Raw genomic sequence first — 18,772 nt, 5'->3', positions numbered from 1 at the left:
TCGCTTTAAAAAAGGATAAACCTATGCTAGTCGCAAGGGCAATTGATCAAGCAGGATTTTGTTGTAAATGTTTGAAAACAAAATCATTTTTGTCATATTTTAGATTTGCCAACAATTTAACAAAATTTTACTCAAACCACGAAGTTCAACATTATTTACATATCTCAAAATTGTTAGCCAATGTATAATATTAACATAAGAAATAGAAGAATCATTAAAAGGATTTTCTGGAGTTAGCCCCCATACCTCTTTTGTGAACTTAATGTGCAAAAAAAGATGGTTTTGATCTTCTTCAACCATTCCACAGAAAGGACATTTGATATCAATATCTTTGATAAATTTACTTACACGTTTTCTTGTTTGAAGTCTACCCTTGATTAGTAACCAACTAAATTTTTTTAACTTTTGGGGGAATATTTAGTTTCCACGCCTTGTTTAAAAGCTTTGTGTCACCGAATCTTGCTAAATGTCGTTTTGAATCCATGTAGTTGACTTAATCATGAACATACCATTAGCATTAGCTCTCCAAACAAAATTGTCATGAGTTTTCAGTAAAGGAATATGAATACTATAGATCTTCCTTGCCATATTAAAATCCACAACCTGATTAGGTTTGGTCATATCCTAGCAATTATTAACAATAAAATCTCCAACATTAATGTTTCAATTCAATGAAGACCTTTCATTTTCAGGGATTAAGTAGAAAAGTGGGTAAGAAAAAACTCATTGATGAATCCAGAACAAAGTGTCCCTACCATCACCAACAATCCATCTCGTCCTCTTACATATTATATTTTTGCAACAAAATATACCTTTCGAGGCCAAAGAATGATTTTGTTTTACTTTATAGCCAAGGAAAATTTCCTTTCTTAGATAATTTTTATCTTGCAATCTAAACACACCAGTTATCATTTTTTTGTTAAAGTTTTTCATCCTAACTTGGCTAAACAAGCATCATTAAAATGCTCCAATATGCTTATCCTTAATCCCCCAGTCTCCTTAGACCAAACTCAACCATGGGCTAAATGCTATTTTTTAGGTTTTATTCTCCCCCCAAACCTAACCCAACCCATGCTAAATGTGTGGACTAAAAGCTAGAGGCCAAACAAAAGCCAAATTACCCCCAGGATTTAGCCCAGAAAATGGTGTGGGCACCACCAGCGGGATCCCAACCACATGGCCATGTCTCTCAAGATTTATTGAATCCAGCAGCTGAGATCGAATATAATCAAATCTAACGGTAAAAAAAAAAAGATCTAACGGCCCAAATTTAAATTCAATGGCTAAAATAATTTAAAAAGTTATTTTAAATTTAAATTTAATGGCTAAAATAATTTTAAAAGTTATTTAACTCAAAATTCACCCAATTTTAGTGATTTTTCAATATTTATCGGAATATAAATATTTTTAGGTTAAAATATGCATAAAATTAAATTATGATAGTATGCATAAGTTTTTTTTTTTTTTTTTTTAAATTACTTTAAAATAAAAAAAATTAGCCTAAATTTATTCTTTAATAATTTCAGACTAAAAAATTTAGGCTAGAAGGGTTAGAGCAGAAAAACTGTTTTTAGGCGAAAACCTAAATTTTCTGAGCTAAAAATTTTAGGTTTTTGCCTAAGGGTTGGAGATGGTCTTAGAGGAGCAAACATTATTCCAGGCAACTGAATTCCCTTTTTTTATTTTTTAGTTTTTTATTTTCCGCAAAAGAAATCCTTCAATTCTTTATTCAATTTTGCAGTTAAACTACTTGGACACTTAAAACAAGACATTACATGATTTGGCATACTGTGTGGTTTTACTTAACTAGTGTACATCTGCCAGCCTTAGAGAAAGTACCAACCAGCTAACTTTTGTTTAACCCTTCTTATTAATTCACTCTCATTTACAAGGTTTTTCTAGAAAATGATGTTGTGAATTCCTAAGTATTTTCCCATGGTTTTTTTATGTTGAATTCCTATTATTTCATTCCTTAACTAAGAGCTTATATCATTTTAGAAATAAAGAAAGGATTCGTGGAAATTAACATGCTAACCTAAAGCTTTTGCAAATGAATTAAGGATCCCTAGGATGCTCTTAGCTCCTTGGACGAGGCTTCAACAAACGATAAACAATCATCTAACAACACTAAGTTGGACACTTTAAAACTAAAGGGTGAAGTTAACAAACCTACATGAGATTAAGGTACAGTTTTCCTATAATTTAAATGCCTAAATAGAGACTCCACACAAAGTATGAAGATGTAAGAAGATAGAAGGCCCCTTTGTTTAATGCCCTTTTTTGGATAGAAAAAACCATGGACATTTTCATTTATCAATAATGAAAAAGAGGCAGAAGAGATGCATTTCATGATCATGTTCACCGATCTATTAAAACCGGATATAGGTTTAGAGCATCAACATTATCCTAAATAGACAAAGTCAGGTCATTGGCCAAGTAGCACTGCTGCACTAATGCACGCGGCGGCTAGCGGCCAAAGTTTAATCACTAGATTTTATGATCATCATCGATTTGGTTTAAAATTTACCATGAAATAGAACATGGAAAGTGTATCAAGTCCAGTGACGACCTTACTTACTCTTGTCTCTAAAGAGTTTGTAGGAGTACAAGAGATAGAAGCGAGGCATGCAAAAAAAGAATTCCTTCAAAATAAGTGTTGTGATGTCCCTAAGTTCAAGGATTACTATCTTAGACAAGAGCAGTTGTTATTTAACTTCTTCCATTGTCTGGTTGTAACGTTCCGTCTTATCCGTGCCTTGTCATCACATTCCACCATGCATCCGCATGCTTTAGTCTTATCCATCATGGATGATTCTTCACTTTCAAATCTTTAAGGATTTGGTGGAGGAATTTTTTTTTTTTCTCCATGTTGTGTCAACAAAGAACAGAGTTACAGGTGTTGCCATCAGCACTTTGTTTTCTAAACAGGAGTTGCTGCTGCTGTTGATACTAAGAGTCCAACCTGTACAGCTATGCCATTATTCATCATCAAGTTCTAAGAAGTCTTCATAATCTTCCCATGATTTATAATCATCCTAATATAGGAGTTCTTGTTCCTGATGCCATGTGTGTAATTATGGTAAGATTTTTGGAGATATACAAGCTTAAATTCTTGAAAATGTTGATCCAAAAATTTTGGATAAGAGGTTTACAAGAGCTACAGATCATCTACTAGCAAACATTTTATGGGTTCATTCTTGCAAATTGATAAGCTCATATTTATATATATTTTATATCAAATTCACTTGTCTTTTCTTAGTTAGTTCCTTATATTTTTGAGTTATTTACTTTGTTTTTGTGTTTTGTAGGATTTGTCAAGTAAAGAAAAGAAAAATAACACAAGTGGAATTTTAAGTAATAAATTCGTCAAAACTGCCTGTGCAGGTCAGCTGACTTTGGAAGCAAGTTGCGGACAGCTCAGAATGAATTAGAGAATGAGCCTTATATTCTTGGAAAGCTACGGATGTCTATTTTCTGGAGCATTTCGCGGATTGTTAATATCATTTTTCTAGAAAAAGTTATGGTCGTTCTAACACTGAAAGGTTCCCAGGAGGCTGAGCAGTTTGTAACTGACAAGAAATCATTGAAAGCAATAAATCCCATAAAACTAACAGCCAAAACTGATGCAGCCAAGAACAAGCCAGCTAACACCTATTCAAATATCAGAGGAAATGAAAAATTAAGTGAGAGTAATGGGCATAAAGGCTGCCCAAAGAGTTACAATTGTTTTAGCATTTCCTCCCACTTATTGTCATCACTAAATGACTGTTAGTGGGGGGAGTTATGGAGAAAAAACTGTGGCAGCAGAAAAGAAGAAAAGACCTACAGGTTGCAGCAGCAAAGGGGGAGAAAAAGTGTGAAAAAAAATATAGAAAAACAAGGAAGGAAGCAAGGAAAAAAGGAAAGGCTGCTGCGTTGGGGAAGGAAGGAAAAGAAGGAGGAAATCTTGGCATTCTCTTCTCTCGGTTTTATCTTCTCAAACTCATGTCTTTCTTTTGGTTTAATTTGAGAATTATGTGTAACTAATTTTTAGTAGTTAGGGGCTGTTTGAAGCCCCGAATATGATTGCAAGTTTGTTATGACATTTCGTTTGAATTACTTTTATAATGGATGGAAATTGGTTCACTACTTGTCTCATTGATGAATTCTTTATGTGTTTTCTATGGATGCATACTTAGTAAGCATATCTAGGATTCTAATGCTATGAATATGTGTGTGTCTGCCCTTGTTGAATGAGGACCTACATATGTTCTAGAGTAGTACGTGTTAATTGCGATTAACATGTGAACCAATTTCTAAGATAAGTAAGACAACGCCAGTACTTACGATGCCTTGTGATGACTCAAACTCTTTTCGTTCTTAATGATTTCTACTTGTTAAATCTATGAACACACCATTCTAGATTGCATGCTAGGGACTAAGTTAAGTTGAAAACGCCATTCTCTTAACATACTACATAAGAAAGATTAATAGGTTGAGTTCTAACATTGAGCCAACTTGAGCATCTTCATCCGGAAATAGAAGGAATTTGAATGAAACATAACATGTTTGCATGATTATTTGGTGGTGGATAGCAATTCCCCTAACTCGTTTTTCTTAATTTGCGAACTACTTAAAATCTGTTTTTGTTCTGTTTTCGTTCGATTTAATTTAAATAGCAAATCAACTCCAAAAATCTCAAAAATTTGTATGAGTGTAGCTTTGTGTGTCTAGTGTTTGCATATAAAATTTCGTAGACTTTAGATAAGTGTAAGTCTTTCTAATAATTATTTTTCGGTGGCTGGTCAATAGGGACAGCGGCCCAGTTTTTGTGACATTTTAAGTAGTTAGATAAAACAATCTTCTGCGGGAAAGACCCTTATTTTCATATGCTACAATTGACAAATCTTAGTGTTAATAAGAAAAATTAATAGGACATTTGTGTGCTACTTTGTGGTGTGTATTTAATCCTATCACAAATGCTACTGATAGAACACCACACTCTAAGAACTTGAGAGGATGAGAAGATGGACCAAAAGGTTCTGGATTCCAATCAAGCTCATAATGACAGTTTAGTACAACTCCTGATAAGATTCTTGAGACTTTAAAGCAACTATCTTAGCTGGTGTTCTTTCTACCATGACTTCTACCAACACTAGATACCTTAACAGGATTTACATCGATGCGACCACGAATAGGAAGACTCGAAACAACTCGTCGGGACTTATAACGCCAACCCTTTGCTACTGCTCTTGTGTTTAAAGAGACTCTTGGAAAGAACTTTACTGAGATTCAGTTCTTATAAAGAAGATTAGGCTTATGCTGTAACTGCGGAGGATACTAAGAATCAAAGTAACAAGAAATACACAAACTTTGAAAGATCAAGAAGCTTGAGCCACCTACAAGAGGTTTGGCTTTGATACTAAATAAGGATCTAAGCTTTACTCTAAGGATCTCTATTTTTTAGGATGACTCAAACTAAAATATAGAACAAAGATTCAACCAAGGAAGCTTTACATAAACAAGTATTCTTTATTGATATCTCATCCAAGTCATATACAACTCTTGGTAACCAACTCTGAGGAATACAAAGCATACACATACCTATTTATAGGCCTGGAAGGAAGTCTCCCAAACCTCACCTAGAAAAATCAAGAGACAAGACATCATCCTCTTTTGTCATTTTCTTACAATAATAGGAATGAATCTTACTTTATGCACACTTAACTTTACATTACACCAAACATTATTCCTTACTTTACAACATGTCAAACACTATTCGACGATTCCCAATTTTTTGTTGTCAAGTTACGTCATGTCCATGCCTCAGATTCACTAGGAATCTTCAATGGAAGAAGTTCCTTGCACCACTGCTTAAGTTCTTTGACAACTTGTGGTGACCAACTTTCAACATTATTTCTCAAATGTTTTGGAAGTTTTCCTATCAGCTTAGACAACCCTGGGATATGGCTTGAAGCATAATTGATTATACGCTTTCAACATTATTTCTTAAATATTTTGGACTTTTTCCTATCAGCTTAAACAACCCTGGGATATGGTTTGAAGTAAAATTGATTATGCTCTTGGGGATATATTTCCTATGACTTTCAAAAATCTTTTCCTTCACACCCCTTCGATTTCAAATAGGTGATGCTATTTTTCCTCTTGGTAACCAACTCTAAGAAATACAAAGAACACATACACACACCTATTTATAGGCCTGAAAAAAAGTTTCCAGAACCTTGCTTAGAAAAATCAGGAGACAAGAGGCATCATCCTCTTTTGTCCCTTCCTTACAATAATAGAAATGAATCTTTCTTTATGTCAAACTCAGCTTTACTTTACATTACATCATACACTATTCCTTCTTTACAACATATGACACAGTATTCTAAGATTCCCACTGTTTGATTGTCATATTAGGTCTTAGGCTGGTTGTCTACATTATTACCAGTTTCAGGTTGTACAACAATTAATAATTTTCCAAGAAACCAAAATGAATACATAAATATGTTACCAAATCTTCATGTTATTAGTTGTTTAAAACGTACAACTAAAATAACAGTTCCACGAGAAAACAAAAATACTAAACTCACAAGATTTATTTCAATGTCCAACTGTAGAAAACATGTATATATGAATCTTTTTGCATGGACACTTTATGAGAACTTTCTAGAATTGACATATGACCTGTATATCTATGTATGATTAATATCCTTTTAAGCAAATATTGTTACATCCCGCCCCGAGCCCCTACCACATCCCAGGCTCGACTCCTCCGTAGCATGATATTGTCCGCTTTAGGCCCTTACCACGCCCTCACGGTTTTGTTTATAGGAACTCACATGAGAACTTCTCAGTGGATCACCCATCCTGGGATTGCTCTCGCGCGAACTCGCTTAACTTTAGAGTTCTGATGGAAGTCGAAGCCAGTGAGCTCCAAAAATGCCTCGTGCTAGGTAGAGATGAAATATACATATAAGACTTACATGATCCTCACCCCTGGACAATGTGGGATCTTACAAATACACTTCCATCATACATGTTCCTACACATTTTTCAAATATGTTACACCAAAAACAATGTAAAAATTCACAAAAATGTCCAAAAATAAAATAAAATCAAATGATCACATCGTATTCCTCCACGTATTCACACTTTTAGCAGAAACAAAAAAAATCACATCAAATTTCAAATTAATCAACTCAATTGCACGTGTACCTTCACCACCAAACGACGAATCATCAGTTCCTTGAACGAAATGCAAAGATCACGAACACAAATCATGAATTAGGGTTTAAATCTGCACCTCCTGATTTGAAACCCTAATGTAATTCTCCAAATTTCGAAATCAATTTCGATATTTGCTGAAAATTTTCACTTTTTCTTAACCATAAGGGACGAGACAAAGAGCTAAGATTTCTTCGATATCATGATAGTAAGGGTTTCAATTGAAAAACGACCAAAAAATTAAAAAAATGGAAAGAAAAAAAGAACTAATCCTTTGCACGACAGAGAGAGTTCGAGAAAATGGAGAAAGGCTGGAGAGGTTTTGGACCTCTTGCGAGAGTTTTCACCAAATCAGAAGGGGATTGAATTGTTGGTTTTGGTTAAAGAAGGTGAGAGTTATCAAAAAGAGGGAAGAACATCAGATGTACTGGAAATATTTTGCATCCACGTAACCCAAATGTGTCCCACAGAGGCATTTTAGTAATCTTACTTTACATGATGAAAATTGAAAAGGAAATGAAATAGTGAAACATGGACAAAATGATCAAAACACCATTGGTGAACACCACAATGTTTTAAAAATGAGTTTTAGTATAGTTGTAATATGATGGCCTTTTAATTATCTCTTCCAATCCCTTAACTAGGTTTGCTGAACGATATATAAGATTGAGGGGCTTTTAGATCCAGGTCCAAAAACATAGATGGTGTTTAAGAGTGAGTCTAGTTATCTAATTACTTGTTTTTACTCTTTTATAATCATTTTATATTTTCTAAAAATATTAAAAATCAATTAAAATCTTCTAATATTATGCATTTTCCAACTCCAAAAAAATCTAATTAATATCTTATAACAAAAAAAACTAATATACTAACATAAATCTATTTGCAAAACATTCTACACTAACTCAAGTAACAAATATATGAATGTATGTTATACCTAGAAGCGAGATATGAAACCTAACTAAAAGGTAGAAGAAACATAATATACGGATCAGCAAGACACATTAATTTGCATGTGACAAGTTGATTATAAAAAAGAATTTATTATATAGGTAGATAAATATAATTAACTTGTGACATAGGTTGATTATAAATATTAAAAATAAAATTTATAAATGGGGTTTGAAGCAGGAGGAAGAACAAGAAATAACAAAATAAATAAATAAAAAGAATAATCAAAGAGATAATTAGGAAAAAAAGTTAATTTTTATAATAAATCTTATCATTGAAGAGATAAATATTGATAATTAAATAATTAAATTTAAAAAATTAAACTTATTTTAATAAATTGGATTATTTCTACTATTGATTTAAAAAATTGGACTTATCAAGTTTTCCTTAAGATTTATCATTATTAGTACATAACTTTAAGTACGTAGTGCTTTAATATATAATATATGTTCCATCCACCTCATCCAATTAAAAAAAAAAAAAACATTTCACTTATGGTGGTAATGTGTAAGTGACATTTGTTATATTCACTAATGTAGGATCATCATTCACTTCAAAGAACGATAAAAAAAATAATTTGCATTCTCTTCAAGTTGTTATAGAATTAGTGGGTGAATGCCCACTCAAAAGAATGCCCAAAGACTTAGTAATAGTGAGTAATAGTGTTTGATACTTTCAAAAGTATCATCATTGTACTTTGATGGTTGTAGTTACGAGGGTCGCTCCATAAATAGAGCACTTCGTCTGTTATCAAATGCACTACAAAAGAAAGCAAGAGAAATAATATCAGTATCCCTCCCTCTCTTTATCTGCCATCCTTTTTGTGTTATAGCTACTAAAGTCATAATGTGATATTTTGCACCTGCTTCGCTCCTATCCTTAGAAAGGTTATCTCTCTAACTTTTGTCTATTTATAACACGTTATCAGCACGACTATCTAACCTTAAATAGTTCACATCTCCCTTCACCGAAAGAAAGAAAAAAAAAATGCTTCCTTTAAGGTTTTTCCTGTTTTTCTTCTTCATCTGCGTGATGCACCCTTGCGATGAATTGCTAGCACCACGCCTGCTTGTCATTCTAAATTTAACAGTTACTTATATCTTTTATTTCTTGTTTGGTGTAGTTCCTGGTTTCTAACCCAGTGTTTATTTATGTTAATTTTACTGTAATCAAAGATGGTGCGGTATAATCGCCCATCTTGAACTGAAAATTTAATTTTCACTGCGATCAAAGATGATGCAGTACAATCGCCCATCTTGAGTTGCAAATTTAATTTTACTGCAATTTTAGGTGGTGCAGTATAATCATCCACCTTGCTCTACATATTTAAATCGATTATATCTTGCTTTGCATATTAAAATTTTTCTGCTATTCAAGTGGTGCGGAATAGTCGCTCATCCTATGCTTGTTTCGATGAGAATGGTACGGTGCAATCGCCTTTTTCATTAATCATGAAAATCTCGAGCCTGAAGTTTCAAGTGCTTATCATTTTTGGCTTAAAGATCAAAATGAAAAATTTGTAAGAACCAGAAGTTCTAACGTTATATTCCTCCAGGAATACATATTATTGCAAGTTCTTACGCATCTTATTTTTCTTTCAGAAAGAAAAGAAAATGGCGAACTTGGCAAAGCTTGAGTTTGCTGCCCTGGACATTACTGGGAAGAATTACCTTACTTGAGTACTGGATACCAAGATCCATCTGGAAGTAGGAAATCTTGGAGATACCATTAGGGAAGAAAATAGCTCATCCTCTCAAGATCGAGCGAAGGCTATGATCTTTATTCGTTGCCATCTTGATGAGGGACTAAACAATGAGTACTTAACAGTTGAAGATCCGTTAGCTTTCTGGAAGGCATTGAGAAATAGATACAATCACCAGACAACGGTGATTCTTCCAAAAGCTCACTATGAATGGACTCATCTAAGGATCCAAAATTTCAAGTTAGTGGCTGAGTACAATTCTGTGTGTTCAGAATTACCTCTTAGATGTAGCTCTGCGGGGATTCCATTACTAAGGAAGAAATGCTGGAAAAGACGTTCAGCATATTTCATGCCTCTAACGTGCTCATGCAGCAGCAGTATAGAGCGCGATGATTCACTGAATACAACCAGTTGATATCTGTGCTCTTGGTAGTTGAACAAAATAATGAGCTCCTGATGAAAAATTATCAATCCCGACCTACTGGATCTACACCATTTCCAGAAGTAAATGTTGTTTCCCTTGAAGTGAACGCCACATCCTCTGGTGGGGATAATCATAAACGAGGACGTGGCCATAAGCGAGGCCGGTGGAACAGGACAAGCAAGAATCATGGTGATCAGTTTCACAACCAGATTCCAAGGAAAAATTTTGGCCCGAGCTTTAAAAATGGAAATCGCCACAAAGGCAAAGCTCGTATGAACAATGCTCCTAGAAACTCTGATGGAGCCTGCCATAAGTGTGGTGATGATAGGCACTGAGCGCGTACCTGTCGTACCCCAAAACATCTGGTGGATCTATATCAAGCCTCCCTCAAGGAGACCGGTGTCGAGACTAATTTTCTCGACCAGGCTAGACCAATGGATATACCTAATCCAGTGTGCAACTTATCAGGATAGTTGAACATAACCCACTTAGATGTCTCGGACTTCATTCTAGAAAGGGGGAAAGAAGTGTATCAGTCCGACTGAATCATTTATATTTGATGTACTTTTATTATTTTGAACTTGTAGTTTAAAAACTCGCATTTCAATATAAAAAAAAGGCATTTAAATTTCTAAGTTGTTTTTAACCATGATCCCCTTTACTCAGAAAGCATGGATAAAAGCTATGGTTATTCTCAAAACATGAGAAATGGCAGAGATATTTGTCTTGCAGACAGCACAACCACACTTACAATACTTCGTGATCGAAAGTATTTCTCAAGCTTGATGCTTACAACAATAAGGGTAACAACAATATCAGGTCAATTAGATGTAATTGAAGGCTCAGGAAAAGTCCAGATTATGTTACCAAATGGAACAATATTGTTCATACAGAATGCATTGTATGCTACTCAATCTACTTGAAATTTGTTAAGTTTCAGAGACATACGTTTAAATGGATACCACATTGAAATGAAAAGTGTAGAAAATGTGGAGTATCTATGCATTACCTCCAATGGTACCCAGAAGCATATATTGGAGAAGTTATGTGGTTTGTCAAGTGGATTGTATTATACATACATAAAGACAATTGAATCACATGCTGTCATGAACCAGAAGTTCATTGTTTCAAAAGATTACATGCTTTGGCATGACCGTTTAGGTCATCCAGGATCCACCATGATGCATAGGATCATTACCAACTCTAATGGACATCCATTATTAAGCAGAGACATTGCTATCTCAAATGATAACCCTTGCAAGGCTTGTTCTCAAGGGAAGTTGGTAATTAAACCATCACAACTAAAGGTTGATGCTGAATCCGCATCATTTTTGCAAAGAATTCAAGGGGATATTTGTGGACCTATTCAGCCATCTTGTGGACCATTTCGATATTTTATGGTTTTGGTTGATGCATCTACCCGATAGTCACATGTTTGTCTTTTATCTACTCGGAATGTAGCTTTTGCGAGACTTCTTGCTCAGATAATCAAGTTACGAGCACAGTTGCCAGATTATCCCATTAAGTCAATTCGACTTGATAACGCTGGTGAATTTACGTCTCAAACCTTTGATGATTACCACATGACATTGGGCATTGATGTTGAACACCCTGTTCCTTATGTTCATAATCAAAATGGTTTAGCATAAGCATTGATCAAGCGGCTTCAGTTAATAGCTCACATTCTGTTCATGAAAACAAAATTGTTAGTTTTTGCATGGGGACATGCCATCTTACATGCTGCATCATTGGTTCGATTGAGTCCTATAGCCAACCACCAATACTCCTCAGTACAACTCGTGTTTGGACATCAGCTAAACATTTCACATTTACGAGTTTTTGGTTGTGCTGTTTATGTGCCTGTTACACCGCCGCAACGCACTAAAATGGGACCTCAGCGTAGACTGGGAATTTATGTGGGTTTTGATTCACCATCTATAATTAGATATTGTGAACCTTGACAGGTGATATGTTTATAGCTCGTTTTGCTAATTGTCACTTTGATGAGACAGTCTTCCCGTCGTTAGGGGGAGAAAAGACTGTTCCAGAAGAACGGCAAAAGCTGGCATGGGTTGTACCCACCTTATCTCATTTTGATCCACGTAGCACTCAATGTGAAAATGAAGTGAAAAACATCGTTCATCTTCAAAGTATTGCCAATCAAATGCCAGATGCATTTAATGATGCTATGAAAATGACAAAATCACATATACCAGCTACAAATGCACCTGCAAGAATTAATGTCCCTGTTAAACAAAATAAAGTGGTAGCGAATGATTCATCTGGTGCACACCTAAAGTGTGGTAGACCCCCAGTTTCAAAAGATTCAGCCCCTCGAAAGAGAAAGACAAGGGCACATTTGAATCCAAATGAAATCATTCAAGAAGAGAAAATGAATGAAAAATTCATAATTCATGATTCTGTACTTCCAGAAAAAAAAAATGTTCTTGATGAGACACATGTCCCTGAAGAGACAACAATACATGAAAGCAAAGAAATCTCCATAAATTATGCATGTACAAATGAATTGTGGGATCAGAATGTTCGCATTCGCAATAGCCACTGAAATCATATTAAGTGATGATATTGAGCCCCACTCTGTTGATGAATGCAAACAGAGAAAAGATTGGCCTAAATGGAAAGATGCAATCCAGGTAGAATTAAATTCCTTGGAAAGGCGAAGTGTTTTTGGATTGGTAGTCCAAACTCCGCCTGATGTAAATCTCGTGGGTTACAAATGGGTATTCACAAGCAAACACAATGAGAAAAATGAGATTGCAAGATACAAAACACGACTCATTGTGCAAGGTTTTTCACAAAGACCTAGAATTGATTATTCGGAGACATATTCTCCTGTAATGGACCAATTACGTTCTGTTACTTAATAAGTTTAATGGTTTCAGAAAAGCTTGACATGCGACTTATGGATGTCGTCATTGCGTGTCTATATGGAGAATTAGATACTGACATATACATAAAGGTCCCAGAAGGACTTAAGTTGCCTGAAACAACTAACAAACCACGTGGTATGCTCTCAATCAAATTAAAACGATCATTGTATGGGCTGAAACAATCTGGATGAATGTGGTATAATCGTCTCAGTGAATATTTGATCAAAGAATGATATATCAACAATGTCATTCGCCCTTGTGTGTTCATTATGAAATCCAATTCTGGATTTGCTATAGTAGCAGTATATGTTGATGATATGAACCTAGTTGGAACTCCGGAAAAGCTTAATAAAACTACTGAATATCTGAAAAGAAAATATGAAATGAAAGACCTCGAGAAAACAAAATATTGTCTCAGCCTGCAGATCGAGCATTGTGCTAATGGAATTTTGGTCCACCAATCAGCTTGCATTGAAAAAATCCTAAAGCGATTTGGCATGGACAAGGTTTATCCACTCAGCACGCCAATGGTCGTTCATTCTTTCGACATTAAGAAAGATCCATTCCATCCAAAAGAAGATGATGAAATGGTCATTGGTCCATAAGTACCATATCTGAGTGTAATAGGTGCTTTATTGTACTTAGCGCAAGTACTAGACCAGATATAGCTTTTTCAGTTAACTTGTTAGCAAGATATAGCTCTACTCCAACAATGCATCATTGGAAATGAGTCAAAGATGTTTTGCGATACCTTCATGGTACAATAGACATGGGTCTCTTCTACTCAGGAAAATCCACAAATGACCAAATCCTTGCTGGATATGCATATGCTGGTTTCTTCTCTGATCCGCATAAAGCCCGCTCACAAACTGGATATGTGTTCACTAATGGAGATACAGCAATCTCATGGCGCTTAACAAAGAAAACATTAGTTGCTACATCTTCAAATCACTCAGAAATACTTGTTTTACATGAAGCAAGTCATGAATGTTCCTGGTTAAGATCAATGATCCATTATATCCGAAATTCATGTGATCTACCTTCGAAGACAGACAATCCAACTATCATCCATGAAGATAATGCAGTTGGTGTTGTCCAAATGAAGGAATGATTCATTAAGGGCGGTAAGACTAAACATATATCGCCAAAGTTTTTCAGTGCACATGAGCTTCAAAAGGCTAAAGTTATTGATGTCAAACAAATCCATTCCAATGAAAATCTGGCAGACCTGTTCACCAAGTCTCTACCAAAGTGCACGTTTCAGAAGTTAGTACAGAGTATCGGATTACGTCAACTTACCAATCAGCTAAATTTGAAGAATGCGAAATCAGGGAGAGATAAATATCAGGGGAAGCATCCATGATACATGCTTTTTGTACTCTTTTTCCTTCGACTAGGATTTTTCCCACAAGGTTTTTCCTATCAAGGTTTTAACGAGGCAACATAAGCATACTTAACACTATATCAACAATCTAAGTAAAGTTGTACTCTTTTTCCTTCGCTATAGTTTTTTCCCACTAAGTTTTTCTGAGCAAGGTTTTAACGAGGCAACTGATGTTGATGTGTGGGCATCCAAGGGGGAGTGTTATAGAATTAGTGGGTGAATGCCCACTCAAAAGAATGCCCAAAGACTTAGTAATAGTGAGTAATAGTGTTTGATACTTTCAAAAGTATCATCATTGTATTTTGATGGTTGTAGTTACGAGAGTCGCTTTATAAATAGAGCACTCCGTCTGTTATCAAATGCACTGCGAAAGAAAGTAAGAGAAATAATATCAGTATCCCTCCCTCTCTTTATCTACCATCATTTTTGTGTTATAGCTACTAAAGTCATAGTGTGATATTTTGCACCTGCTTCGCTCCTGTCCTTAAAAAAGTTATCTCTCTAACTTTTGTCTATTTATAACACAAGTAATAATGTAGAGTAAATAAGATGTATATAAAAACACTCCTTACTTTAAACATCATGTTACTTGATCATGTCAAATAAGTGATCGCTATATTTTACTGCTATAGCACAACTTATGGACACAAACAAAAATACATTTCAATCCTACAAGGATCTTTATTCTCTTCTTAAGTGTAGATATAAGATCATGACATCTATATGAATGTAGTCTCTAAAGATCGTGAAAAGAAAATTATTTTTCTATTTATGATAACGTGTTATATAGTCGAGAATTTCTAGTGCAAAAACAACATAAGAATTATATTCTAAATTTTTTAAATTCATAACTTCTGGTTTAGTGTACAAATCTATGTTTAAAGAACATAGGTTCTAATATCAAAACTTTTGGTTTTAAAACTAATAACGTCTTATAAAATATTTTAGGGTTTAGGGTTATAAAACTAAAAAGAAATTGTGGGGGGATATGAGAAGGAGAGTAAAATATTTTTTAAGTTCGTGTGTATTTTTTTTTTGTCAAAATTCGTGTATATTTCATCTTTGATAAACACTTATCTATAGGCATTGATAAACACTTATGGCTCGTTTACGTAGCCGTAATCAAAATTGGAGGAATTGAATTGAGGAGAAATTGAAATGAAGAGGAATTAGAATCGAATTCCTATTGAAGCTGTTTACTTAAATGTTTAGGAATTGGAATAGAAATGAACTTGAGTTCGTAGAAGTTGTTTACTAATTCAGCTGAATCGGAATAAGAATTAATATGATTACTATAATGCCTTTTTTTGTTTCAGCAGGAGTCTTGTAACCATCCCGTGTTTTCAACCACTTCTCACACAACAACCACTCCAGTTCAGAGCACTGTAACAACATAGTTTGCCTCAGTTCTCTAATGCAACCTAACAATATCACATTAGCGGCAGCCAAGCTAGAAGAAGATAGTAGGGAATTAAACTGATCAGCAAACATCTTAATCGTTCCAGGAGGATCAACAACCACTCCCATTGCATTCAATTCCTTATCGAATTTCCAAATTGCATTCCTATATACAATACATCAATCGCAGGGACATGAAGGATACTCAATAAACAACCCCATCTAGGATCAAGAAGAATAGTTTCTGAAGGGCATTTAAAACCCACAGTGGTCTGTATCCACAATTGTCCTCATCCACCTCCTCAGCACAACTTCTTGCTTTTAACCTAGCCAAATTCATCTTCCCTGAATAAAAAAATTAACATTTTAAGAACCTAGCCAACAGAGTTGGCACCTTGCTGTGTTGATTAACGAGTCGTTAGGCGTCCGCTCACTCTTCGCCCTCACGAGTGCATGCATCAGCAGAGGCAACACTCCGAGCACTCCGATCACCATCTTGTTGTCTTCCTCCAACACCAAGCTGACTAGCCAAATTCATCTTCCCAGTTGTCTTCCTCCAACTCCAAAGCCAAGTTGAAGCATCTATGAATAAGAAGGCATAATAGGAAAGTAGAGTGCATTCTTGATTCCTTCACCATCCATGAATACAAATACCTCACTTAAGGAGTCCAATTCCTCCAATTTCAGGGATTGAATTCCATTTTTCGTGTGGGTCCCACATGCTATTGATTCCTTCAAATCGTAGTAAACACAATAATTATCCGTAATCAGAATTGTATTCCTAAATTTCATTCCGATCATGGGTGTGTAAACACGCCCTTAATTACTAAATATAATAATTAGGCACTGATTACAAAACAATAAAATAGGAGGTTAGAGCAACTCCAGCGTTGCTGGGTACTCGGGGGATAGGCCAGAGAAAAGGGGCCCGAGGCCGTGTGGACCGGCTATAACGTGAAGGAGCCCGAGTAGAGCTGGAGGCCCGAGCTCCGGGCCCGTGAAGAATTGCCAGCCCGAGAGCCTGAGTGGATGTGACGCCAGGCCTGACGTCAAGCATTTTTATATTTTTTTTTTGTCAGGCGCGTGCATCCCACTCGCGCGTGGGGGCGCGTCGCCGACACAAAATCAGAAAAAACAGTCACTTTTTCAGTTACTGTTGGGAAGCCACGTGGCTTCCCGCGGTCCATTTGATCTCAACGGCTTTTTAACATGGACCATTCGATCTTAACTGTAAAAAAAATAAAAAAAATCTTATTTAATATCCACCGTTCGATCTGAGATCAACGGTGGATATTAATATGCTTTATAAATAAAAAAAATAAAAGAAAAATAGTTTTAAAATTAAGAAAAGTTACCGTTGTGACACGTGGCACAATCTAGAGTGTTGGAATTCAAAATTTTTTATATTGAACGGCAAAGATTAATTAGTTGAATAAAAAATTTAAAAAAATTGTAAAAAATTTGAAAAAAAAATCTGAAATTTTTTAAAAAAAAAATTGTTTTTACTTTTCTACAAATACCTTCTCATTATCATCTACCTTACACCACAATTTCATATTTTCTCAACTACTTTCAATCACATTCCTTTCTTTCTCTCAAAGTTTCAATCCATTTTTTTTTTCAATAAAATGACTACTGATGCAGGTGCAAATTGGTCGCTTCTTGAAGATGTTGCGTTGTGTACTAGCTAGGTTGAAGTTACTCATAGTTCGTTTACGAGTAATGAGATGCAGTTGCCAGAAATGTGGAGTCTTATTCATACCAATTATCTTGAGAAAATTGGTGGGAAAAGAACCAAAGAATCGATGTCCAGTCGTTGGAAATTACTTAGCCAATCATTTAGTACGTGAAGAGACGCCTTGGCACAAGCTAGTAGTAATATTTGAAGTGGGGAAAATTACTCGGATCAGGTAACAATATATTATTTATTTGTTTGTACTATACCCAAATTTACATTATAATTATTTGTTTGTATTATTTATTTGTTACCTACTTACATTATAATTATTTGTTTGTATTATTTATTTGTTACCTATTTTCATTATAATTATTTCTTCTCCCGCATTGTATAGGAACTTCAAGCACAAACTTGGTACGCTGCCAAAACCAAAGGCAAAAATAAATCATTCAACCGGTGGAAATGTTGGAATATTGTTAAAGATTGTCCTAAATTTAGAGTTGTGTCTGTCGATCCAGAAGTTTTCATGAACAGCACCCTTCTACACTCTACACTCGATCATGTCTCACATGTTCATGAAGATGATGCAGAAGAAGTGCCCGAAACGCCCCTCCCTGAACAAGCGTCGGGTTCGACCCGTTATCCAATTAGGCCTCAAAGTAAGAAGGCTTCAAAGAGAAAAGGGAGTGCTTTCAAGAATGATTATGCAAAGTTCATGGAAGAACTTACTCGCCAAGGTGAATTGACTTTGGCGAGGGAACTGGCGAAATATGAGGCTGATAAGGCTAGAGAGAATGCAAAAGCTGCAACTACTGAGAGAGAATTTCAAGCTAATGAAAGAGAAAGAGAGCTACTTAGGCAAGAAAGGGAACATGTTAGAGAAGAAAGACGGGCTCAACGAGATCGTGAGATTATGAACACGCCTTTAGAAGGTAAGTCTCCAAATTCTAAATTTTTTTGGAAGTCAGAGAAAGCGGACGTGCTGTGAAGGAGGCATGCAAGAGAAGCGAGAGCAAGCCAAGATGGTCCTAGCACCATAAGAGAAGATCATCCTAGCACCACAAATTGGTTAAGTGATGATGAATAGAGTAGTTTTTGTAATCGGAGCCCATAATTTTCCAATCACTTTGGGTTG

The 18,772-nt window shown here is 35.3% G+C and overlaps 1 long non-coding RNA gene across 1 annotated transcript; it reads right to left on the bottom strand.

Annotated features, from left to right (window-relative positions):
* Nucleotides 1–14,770: 14,770 nt before the first annotated feature.
* LOC148693106 (uncharacterized) lies at nt 14,771–15,060 on the bottom strand. Its single transcript, XR_015953172.1, has 2 exons — nt 15,029–15,060; nt 14,771–14,925 (listed from the first exon to the last, which is right to left on the bottom strand). It is a non-coding gene; the product is annotated as an uncharacterized LOC148693106 (long non-coding RNA).
* Between the last annotated feature and the right edge of the window lie 3,712 nt (nt 15,061–18,772).

Source organism: Pyrus communis, chromosome 11 (assembly GCF_041283825.1).
Source record: "Pyrus communis isolate YQ-2024b chromosome 11, ASM4128382v1, whole genome shotgun sequence".
Lineage (NCBI taxonomy): Eukaryota > Viridiplantae > Streptophyta > Magnoliopsida > Rosales > Rosaceae > Pyrus > Pyrus communis.
The sequence above is the reverse complement of the archived record's forward strand: the minus strand, read 5'-3'. Positions and strand labels throughout refer to the sequence as shown.